This window comes from Kogia breviceps, chromosome 18 (assembly GCF_026419965.1).
Source record: "Kogia breviceps isolate mKogBre1 chromosome 18, mKogBre1 haplotype 1, whole genome shotgun sequence".
Classification (NCBI taxonomy): Eukaryota; Metazoa; Chordata; class Mammalia; order Artiodactyla; family Physeteridae; genus Kogia; species Kogia breviceps.
Window position 1 is genome coordinate 15404593 of NC_081327.1, and position 10771 is coordinate 15415363.

Below are 10771 nucleotides of genomic sequence, written 5' to 3' on the forward strand. Positions count from 1 at the left end.
GGCCCGCATACCACCAAAAAAAAAATACACAAATCAAATTCAACAGCACATTAAGTGAATCATATGCCATGATCAAGTGGTATTTATCCCTGGGATGCAAGGATGGTTCAATATATGCAAATAAATAAATGTGATTCCCCATATTAATAAAATGAAAGATTAAAAATCATATGATCATCTCAACAGATGCAGAAAAAGCATTTGATGAAATTCAACATCCTTTCATGATAAAAACTCTCAACAAATTAAGTACAGAGAAAAGGTACCTCACCAAAATGAAAGCCATATGTGACAAGCCCACAGCTAACATCAACTCAATGGTGAAAAAAATTAAAGCTTTTCCACTAAGATCAGGAACCAGACAAGGTGCTCACTCTTACCACTCCTATTCAACACAGTACTGGAAGTTAAAAAGGAAGAAGTAAAATTGATGATATGATCTTATATATAGAAAATCCTAAAGACTCCAAAAAACTAATCAATTCAGTAAAGTTGCAGGGTACAAAATCAACATACAAAAATCAGTTGCATTTCTAAATACTAACAATGAGCTACCTGAAAAGGATAGCACACAATCCCATTTATAATAGCAACAAAAACAAAATAATTAGGAATAAAATCTAACCAGTGAGGTGAAATACCTGCACACTGAAAACTATGACATCAATGAAATAAACTGAAGAAGATACAAATAAATGGATACAAATATTCTGTGTTCATGAATCAGAAGAATTAATATTGTGAAAATGTCCCTAATCCCCAAAGCTACCTATAAATCCAATCCCAATCCCTATCAATATTCCAATGGCATTTTTCACAAAAATAGAAAAAGCAATCCTAAAATTCATATGGAGCCACAAAAGACCCTGAAGAGCCAAAGCAATCTTGAGAAAGAAGAACAAAGTTGGAGGCATCACAGTTCCTGATTTCAAACTATACTACAAAGCTGTGGCCAACAAAAAACTATGGGGCTTCCCTGGTGGCACAGTGGTTGAGAATCTGCCTGCCGATGCAGGGGACACAGCTTCGTGCCCCAGTCCGGGAAGATCCCACATGCCGTGGAGCGGCAGTGAGCCATGGCCACTGAGCCTGTGCATCTGGAGCCTGTGCTCTGCAACGGGAGAGGCCACAACAGTGAGAGGCCCGCGTACCGCAAAAAAAAAAAAAAAAAAAAGAAACTATGGTACTGGCATTGGGACTTCCCTGGTGGTCCAGTGGTTAAGACTTTGCCTTCCAATGCAGAGAGTACAGGTTCAATCCCTGGTCAGGGAGCTAAGATCCCACATACCTTGGGGCCAAAAAAACAAAACATAAAGCAGAAGCAATATTGTAACAAATTCTTATTGAATTTAAAAATGGTCCACATCAAAAAAAAAAAAATCTTAAAAAAAAAAAAAAACTATGGTACTGGCATAGAAGCAGACACGTAGACCAATGGGACAGAATCAAGAGCCCAGAAGTAAACTTATGCACATAAGAGCAACTAATATTTGGCAAAGAAGTCAAGAATACTCAATGGGGAAAGGATAGTTACTTCAATAATAGATGGCCTTGGAAAAACTGCATATTTATCTGCAAAAGACTGAAACTAGATGCCTATCTTACACTGCTCACAAAAATTAACTCAAAATGGGTTAAAGACTTAAATTAAGCCTGAAATTGTAAAACTTCTAGAAGAAAACATAGATATTACAGAACACTTGATCTGTAGCAAAGAAGAGCAAAGAGGTTAAGTAAAAATGCTGTAGTCCTGAATTTGAAGGATCAGTATAAACTTAAAAATACGTGATATAGGGGAAAAAAGAAAAATATGTGATATAGGTGAATGCATATATAATATGGATTAGATGTAATATAGTAAAGTAGAAGAAAATAAGTAAAAATTCTGTAATCTTGAATTTGAATTGGATGTAAATTATTACAACCACTTTGAAAAATGATTTTACAATATCTAGAAAAGTGATATATACCCTATGATTCATTGGTATATATCCTAGAGGAACTCTTGAATATGTGAACCAAGATAAGAACATATAAGAACATGCATAGATATGTTCTCTGAAAGCTATAAAATAGAAACAACTCAAAATAGCTATCAACGGTACGATGGCTAAATCATTTATGGTGTCTTCATCAATGGACTATTACCCAGTAATCACAATGAATGACTATACCAACACATAAACATGGATGAATCACTAAAACGTAAGGGTGAGCAGAGGAAGTAAACACAGAAGAAAACATTTAGGATGATTCAATCAATGTAAAACCCCAAAGCACTCAATAGTAAACCACAAATTGTTTAAGCATACATGAATAGGTGGTAAAACAATATAGAGAAGTAAAGGAATGATTGACACATGATTCAGCATGAGAGCTTCACCTGAGAGGGTAACCAAGGGAGATGTGTTCAGAGCAGGGCACATGGAGGGTGCTAGTTATGTTCTACTTCTCCAGCTAGGAAGTTATCAATAGATCCACTGGCATGTGTTCTTCTTTCCTTCAAACTGAACCTGTGTTTTCTAGCCTCACTGGCCATAATATATTTCTCAATATAAAATTTTAAAAAGGAGGGCAAGAGAGGAAGAGGAAAGGGCTCTGGGTCTAGGGAGCATCTTTAGGGCGGGAACAGCTTGAAAATGCTTTCGAATCACTCTCCCTGTGATCATGGCAAGGAGGAGGCCAGGGCTGCTGCAGGCCAATGAGTTTCTATTGGAGAAGGAGGAAGAGGAACTGAGCCCACACTTCCTCTTGATGAAGGATGAGGGAGGGTCGTGGCCCAGCCCTGAGCAGAGCTGGAAGGGAGACAACCAGGACCAGGCAAAGAAGGTTCAGAGCAGCACCAAGGGGTGAGATGAGGCTCCCGAAGCAGACAAAGGAGGGGAAGAGATGCAGAACGGCCATGTGACCCAGGGTGGGACTTGCAGAGAGGGCTGGTCAGAGGGCCCTGGTCCTGAACGTCCACCTCCAACGTGGATGTGGCCCTGGGGCAATGTGCAGAGGGCACACAGTTGTCTCAGTGAACCCTTCTCAGGAGGGAGCTGACCTGAGTCAGGGATGCTGCTGTGACCTCAAAACCAGACTAGCTGGGGCCACAAAAGCAGAAGGCTGGCGGTCCTCACACACCATGCCTGGTCTCTGAGTCACATGTCCCCCTAGCCTTACAGTGGCAGGTCTCACGGACATCGGATGTACGTGCAGGGTCATACACACCATTGCTGAAGTGACACAGACACTGTCCCACACAGGGACTCATGTACAAACTGTAGAAATGCCTTACTCTATACTGACTCATCTTAGTGATAACAGTAACTCACTTTTGTTTTTCAGATTACAGCAAATCTTTTATTACACTGATAGTATGTATCCAAACAGTACCCAACACCATTTCATATCTCTAACACAGCGTAGAGTGGGCATTCAGTACTAGAACCGAGAGAGGCGTGTTAAATTTCAAGCTTCTGACCACATCATATGGTGGCCAGGCAAAGCTTATATGTCATTTTCTCACGTTATCCAACATGTGGCTCATACATTTCATCATCTCGATGGAGACAAAAATTTCCATTTCATATTTTGAGTGCAGGAAGTTGAGAGAGATAAAATCCAGTGAAAACACATTGGTTTCAATTCAACTGAGGTTTAAAAAAAAAAGCAAACTAAAGTTAGTCATTTTGAAGGGAAAGAGGAAAAGGAAGGGATGGGGTTAAGAGTCAAAACTATGAAAAGGGCTGGTCCCTATACAGGGGCTGCTGTAGCTCTGGAAACTATCAAAGGATATTTTAAAATAAAGTGGCTTCTCTGCATTTTGTCTTTTTTGGTATTGTAAACATGTGTTGTTTGATATCACCTGAATCTAATTTAAAACATATTTTTTTTGCAAACAAAACAAAAAATTTAAGTCTTTTAGGCAAGTATCTTCCTAAGGGAAAAAAGGAGTTCATTTATTATAAAACTGTGAGGATACCCAAGCACGGCCCCACTTAAGATTCAACAGCATGAACTTGAGAGCTTTTGTCAGCTGTTCCTCAGAGCTGAACTGGGTTTCAGTAGAATAGGAGCCACCGCTGCCTCCTATGTCTTCCTTCTTGCCTTTCTCCACATCCACCCTGTAAGGAAGACATAAATGGATGCCTCATCTTTTTCAGCCCCTTCTTTGAACGGCTGCACACAGCCCAGGAAAGCCCCACTGCATAGTCAAACCTGCTGTTCCAGAAAAAACGGAGCCCCCAGATCAGTACAACAGCAGCTCCTTAGATATGTCTGAGACTCCGGACTCCACCGGGAATACGCCGAAACCTCTAAAGCTTCAAACCCGTCCTACTGGCCAGGGCACGGGTAGCAACACCGTCCAGCCCCCAGCAGCATTCACCTTGTTCCACCCCCCAGGAATATAACGCATCTGGTTTTCTACACCCTTCCAGCTGTTGTCGTTTAAATTCACTGTATTCCCTCTGATACTGAGCTGCCTCTGGCTCCAGTCTCAGCCTCAATATGGACATCCTTAAGATTTTCTGTCACTGTCTCATGGTTCTTTTCTTCCAGCTCCTGGTCAGCTTCTCCTCCCCCAGTGCCAGCTCCTTTAGACCCTCTGTAGCTGCTGTCACCCTCCTTCATTCTCTCTTGAGATCTCCAAACATCGTTTGCAGCTCTGACACTCATCTTCAGTGACGCCAAGCTAAGCGTCCAGCTGGCCTAGAAGAGTCTGTGCCTCCCTCACCCAGAGGTGAGCTACGCCCGTCTGACCGGACAGGATGTCAGAAAGGCCTCCAGTGACTTTCACGCTTCAGCTAACGTTCTCCCCGGTGCTGCGTCAGATGTCTCCCGATCAGAGTGAAGCTGTTGGCACTTTCTGCAGACATCATCCAGGCTGGGGGGATGAATGTGTGAGAGACACCATCCTGATGGGGTTGGATAAGGCTCCTTTCCTGAGTTAGCCCCATTCCTCCCGCATCTCTCCTGGTTTCACCTGGGCTCGGGGTAGTAATGGAGCTGTGGGCTCCTGGATGGTGACACGGTCCAGTTTCGGGGGCTAGCTGCAGTACTGGCACACGAAGCTGACCTGCATGGTGCCGCTGGGCACCTCCAACCCCTCCATCCCTCGGCACCTGGAGCCACCACCCTGGTCCAGTCCAGAGCCGGGCACTGTGGCTTCCCGTCGGCCCCGGAGCACGGCCTCCTGAGCTGCGATCACCCCGTCTTCAGCTACTTGCCTGGTCTGCAGCTAACAGCAACTCATGTTTACTGAGCATTTATTATGCACCTGTTAGCGTTCTAAGCGCTTTACAATACTGACCCCTTCACTCAACCACTTAACCAACATTCACCAGCACCGGAGGAGCCGGACGCTGGGTTCCACGGGGACACAGCTGTGACCGCTGCAGTCACAGACACCCCCGTCCCCGTGCGGACCAGGGTCCGGTGGGGAAGACAACCGTGGAAATGCCTGCGTGGGGTGTACATGCTCTTACAGACACGGGCAGGGGGCCTCAGACAGGCCTCAGCGTTCTAAAAGAACTCACCCCGACCCCAGCCCCTCCCGCTGCTGTACCTCTGCCCGATACACTTGAAAGAGCTGGCTGCCCTTGATGCCTCTTCCTTCCTTCCCCTCCTCTCTATGAGCTCCGATCTATTTTTCCCCCACGGCTGCTCTGAAACAGCTTTGTTCAAGGTCCGAACCCCCCGCGGCAGTCCCTGTCCTCCTCTCAACCCTTTTCCCCCGCGGCTTCTCAGATGCCACCTTAATCCACCACCCCCTCCCCCTGCCTGCCCGCCTCACCGATGCCCCTTCCCCCTCCCCCTTGCTGAGGGACAAATGCGGAAACGCCCCAGGGCTCAGGCCTGAGCCTCTTCTCTTTCCTGATCTCATCCAGGACTTCAAATACCTCTATAAACACATGGCTCCAAAACGTGTTATCTCCCGCCCTGACTTCTCCCCTGAGCTCCAAACTCGTATCTCCACACGGCAGGCATCTCCAAAGGGCAAAACAGAATGTTCTATTTATGCACCCACATGAACCTGCCCTACCCTCCGGGAAAACGGAAGACATCCACCCAGGTGCTCAGGCCCAAAGCCAACGAGGTATTCTCGTTTTCCAATCAGACCAAGTATAACAAAGTCTTTAAATACAGATATATATATTTTTTTAAAGAAGAGAAGGTGGGAGGGAGAGTCAGTGCGTATCAGAGCTAAATACAGTCTTCCCCACTGACCCCTCGCCGTGAGACACCCCCAGGCTGGGCCCCCGTGACCTTCCCTTAGACTCTGTGGCCGCTCACCACACGCACACGGCCCCCACACGACACACGATGAGCAGCCTCTCCGCCTCCCGGGCTGCAGGGTCCAGGGCTGCTCAGTTTGACCTCCTCCATCATGGACACAGCCCTCTGCCTCTCTGAAGACCACACCTCTCTGGCAGCGGGACTCCCTCCACCCCCGTGAGCACTTGTTCCCACGCCGGAGGGAGCCCCTCCCTCCAGAGTCAGGGATTCCCCCATGCCCAGGGTCACAGGTGCCGTGGGAGACCGGAACGGGCTGCGTGAAAGGAGAGAGCTGAACCGAGCTGAGCAGGGCAACGGGAAGGGCTGGCTCCGGGCAGGCTGAGGCTCCAAAGGCCCCACCTGGCTGGGAGGTCGGCAGCTCGCGGCCGAGACCCACACAGCTCAGGGATGCGGCCACGCCAGGCCATGGACCAGGCAGAGGGCCCGGCTGAAGAGGCCTGGAAATCCTCACTAGCACTGCTGCTCAGGCGGAAGTGGGAGTTCCCAAAGCAATCTGGGGTTGAAGGGGGCTGAGTAAACGTCAGGCCAGAGAAATGCCTCTCCCCGAGCTTGAGCTCCACCCTCAGCGCCGGCGAGACCAACTGTGCACAGCGCACGGATGGCCAAGGCACTGTCACAGGGACGGGAGTGAGCCAGCTGGGTCACACGGGTGCCTGAGACTGGTGTGTGGCAGGTAACTTCAGGGAGGTAAGGTGGATTCTGTGGGACAGTCATGTAGCCAGTGGCAGGTGTAAGTGACACAGGCAGGCGTACCTGCGCAGCACAGGTAGAGGAGACTGTGCACTGGTGTGGGATGATGGGAGCGACAGGTGAGCAGTTAGGGACAGACAGGTGAATATGTGACAGGCACACCAACACCACTGCTGAGCGCTTCCCACCCAAGTGGCAGATGTTTCAGGGCCATAGTCCCCCCAGCCCAGGGAGACCTGAGGGCCCTGATGTCCTTGGAGAGCCTCCCGGGCCCCCTCTGCCCTCCAGGGTGAGCCTCTCAGCAGGACAGGAAAGGGCCCACCTGTGACACAAACACCCAGACTTCGGGAGGGCAGCCCAGCAGTGTCCCCAGGGCCAGAGCAGGAAGATGGGAGCGGGCAGGCACCCTCCACTCCAACTGTGTTCCCCCAGGTCTCCAGGCTCCTAGACGCTTCCTGGGCTCTCTGTCTCCAGGAACCAGGGGCCTGGTGAGTGCTTGTAGCCTCAGACTAGTCTGCTACGCCAGGAGACAGTGCCACACAGAATTCCTCCCGGGATGGCTGAAGAAGAGCCTCCCTGTCTCCACCCCAGGTCATGGGGCGCCTCCCATCTCAGATCCCCCAACCCACGCCTGCTCATGGGGCCCCTCCCATCTCAGACGCCCCTCCCACAGCACTCACTGAGTCTCCAGAGCACGTGCACACACACCCCTCTGCCAGCCAGGTACCCACCACACCCACTCCGGGGGCATGCAGATACCAGGCCCACACACCATGAAGGGGCAGGTCCTCCACAACTGCTGGGTGGAAGGTCACCAGCAACCTGGCGCTGCCCCCATCCCCAGAGCTGTCCTCAGACCCCAACCCAAGGCCCTCCTGGAGCCCCCGCAGGCTGAGCCTACTCATAGCCCTTCGCCCTCCTCCCAGGGGCATCTGCTAACTAGAAGACCAGCCTCAGGGATGGGAGTGAAGCTGGGAGGAGATGGTGGTGAGCACAGCCCCCCACATCACCGCACTCAACCGCTGACGGCTCCCAGGATTGGCCCACCTTGCTCGCTCTCCAGGCATCTGCGGTGTGGATTCCTATGCCCAGCACCTCCCATAAATCATGGCCCCAACCGCCCATCCCCTTCTAGCCCCTCCACAGCAAGCTCACAGAGGCACTCAAGGGTATCTTCAGTTCAGCAAGCTCCCATCTGTGTGTCCTGGCCAAAGAGGGGTAGGAAGCACGGACCAGGAGGGGTCAGTACTGACCAGGAGGGGTCAGTACCATCTCCTCCTATCCTATGACTACACAGGCACCCCATGTTCAAGACCCTTCTCCAAGAGCCCACCATCCCAGCCTAACATCATACACGTGCACACACATCACAGCCTTTGTCACTTACAAGAGGTGAACCTTTCCTGTTTGTGGGCCAGGCCATCCAAATATTTCCAAATCACCTGGCCCTGGGGGCCCCCTGCCTTATGGGAAAAGGACCCTAGGTTCTGTTGGCCTCACTCAGTTAATCTTTCTCTCTCTCCCTCTTGTTCATTCCATCTCTCAGTTTCTTTCTCAATCTTTCTCTCCACCATTCTCTCAGTCTCTCAGCCTCCCTCTCAATCTCTCTCTTACAATGTCTCTCTCACCCTCTCCCAGTCTCTCCTGATCCCCCACCATCTCTGTCAAGCATTCATTCTCTTTCACACACAATGTCTTTCTCAAAATCTCTCGTTACCCCTCACAATATCTAGCTCTCTCAATGTCTCTTGCAATCTCATTACCCTTCTCATCTCCCTCCCAATCTCCATCACTCCTCTCCCTCCTTTTCTCCCCCATCTCAAATAACCTCCCTATCTCTCCCTCTCTCTCCCTCTCACACACACACACACGCACACGAGCACGCATGGCAGGGAACCCAATACTCAAGGGTATCCACAAAGGCACACCTGTGTGTGTGTACTACCTGGGGCACACACTTGATGTGCAGCACATATAGTATTTGTGTAAACCCGTTCTTGGGCCTTTATCCCACCTGTGGCTCCTTCATTGGGCAACTGAGGCTGTACTTGGACTTGCAAACCAGTGAAGGAGAGGGGTCTTGAGACTCTAAAGGCCAGGGCAGGGTCTGCCTCAGATTACAGTACCAACCATAGGCCAGGCACTGTGGAGACAAGAGTGAACAACTGAGACAGACCCTGGTCTGGAGTGCCCACCCTCTAGTGAGGAGATGGACATGAAGTTCTCTTCTTCTCTCAGTACATGAAAGTACAGCAGTTAACAAGAGCACAGTTAGAGGTGTCACCAGGTGTCAACATCAGGGGAGACATCCTAGGGGCAGGTGGGTTTGGCACCCAGCAGTGGAGGCTCATGGGTAATCTACCTGGCTTGAGGTCTGGCTCTCACACTGCTTCCTCAATCTCAACAACCATCATGTCAGCATAATTCCTGACAATGGACTGGAAGATGCTGTTTTTGGAAAAGAGCTTAGAGATTGGGGCCCCAAATTCTGGGTGTTTGGTGAAGTGTAATAACTAGGAGCCTGGCTTATTTGTGTAGCTGAGATCGGAAGGATCTGACCAGGAATGAAAGCATCGGGCAGGGGGTGGGTCCAGGCAGAGCGAACTGCATGTGCAAAGGCTCTGGGGTTAGAGGGACGGTGGCGTCACCAGCCCTGGAAGAAGGCAATAGAGGGTCATGGAGCCCAAAGAGAAAGGGCAAAGTGTGGCCGGAGATAAAGCCACTGCCCCCCAGGGTCATGCATTCCCTTGACTCTGACTTTTGATAAAGTTTGGCACAAAAATTCAAAGGATGCTCCATGCTGTGATGACTCAGTCCAGCTGGATGGGAGAGCATGGTAACCAGGATGGTTACCAGGTGTGGAGAGTGATGGTGGTCCCCATGGCAGGAAGATCAGGGACCACCTCCACAGCAGACACAAAGAAAGAGAAAAGAGTAGAGCTGAATTTGCAACAAGGAGAAACCAAGGCCAAAGCAGGCTTCGACACTGGAAGCAATCAGAAGAAAGCTTTGCAATAATTGGCTAGAAAGCAAAGCAGCCCAGCTCAAGAGGAAGAGAAAGCCAGAAAGAACCTCCCATTCCTGGAATTTACTGTCTCCTGCCCCACTGGGATCACCTCCTCCAAGAAGCCACCTTGATCCTGTTAAGTCCCTTCCTCAGGAGACACACACTTCCCCTATCTCAGGGCAACCTCCGCGTCAAAATATTTGGTCAACGATCACCAAACTCACCATGTACTTCCTTCCTCAGCCCACTAGAGGGCCCCCCGGCTCCAGGCCTTAGCCCAGCTGGAACCCGCCGGCTGCCACTTTCCCTCCTACGCATCCCAATGAGCAGTCCTGACAACGTTGTAGTACCTACGGCCTGGCTCCCGCAGATGAAAGATCTTAACGTTTAACAGCTGGGGGAACGGAGAGCAAGAGCAGTAGTCGAGGTGGTTCAGTTCTCATAGGAACAAACGGACTTAAAATATTCCGTAAGGGCTTCCCTGGTGGCGCAGTGGTTGAGAGTCCGCCTGCCGATACAGGGGACGCGGGTTCATGCCCCGGTCCGGGAAGATCCCACGTGCCGCGGAGCGGCTGGGCCCGTGAGCCATGGCCGCTGAGCCTGCGCGTCCGGAGGCTGTGCTCCACAACGGGAGAGGCCGCCATAGTGAGAGGCCCGCGTACTGGTGGGAAAAAAAAAAAAAAAAATTCCGTAAAAACCACCGTGATGGTTATTGTGATTAGGAGGTCTCTCGCCGCAGGGGCCACCCACAAGTGCAAATCCAACATAAGCCATCAGTGAGAAGCTTCACAA

General features: G+C 50.0%; 1 pseudogene; it reads right to left on the minus strand.

The window, feature by feature from the left end:
* Positions 1-3940: 3940 nt before the first annotated feature.
* LOC131744681 (beclin-1 pseudogene) lies at positions 3941-5098 on the minus strand (annotated as a pseudogene).
* Between the last annotated feature and the right edge of the window lie 5673 nt (positions 5099-10771).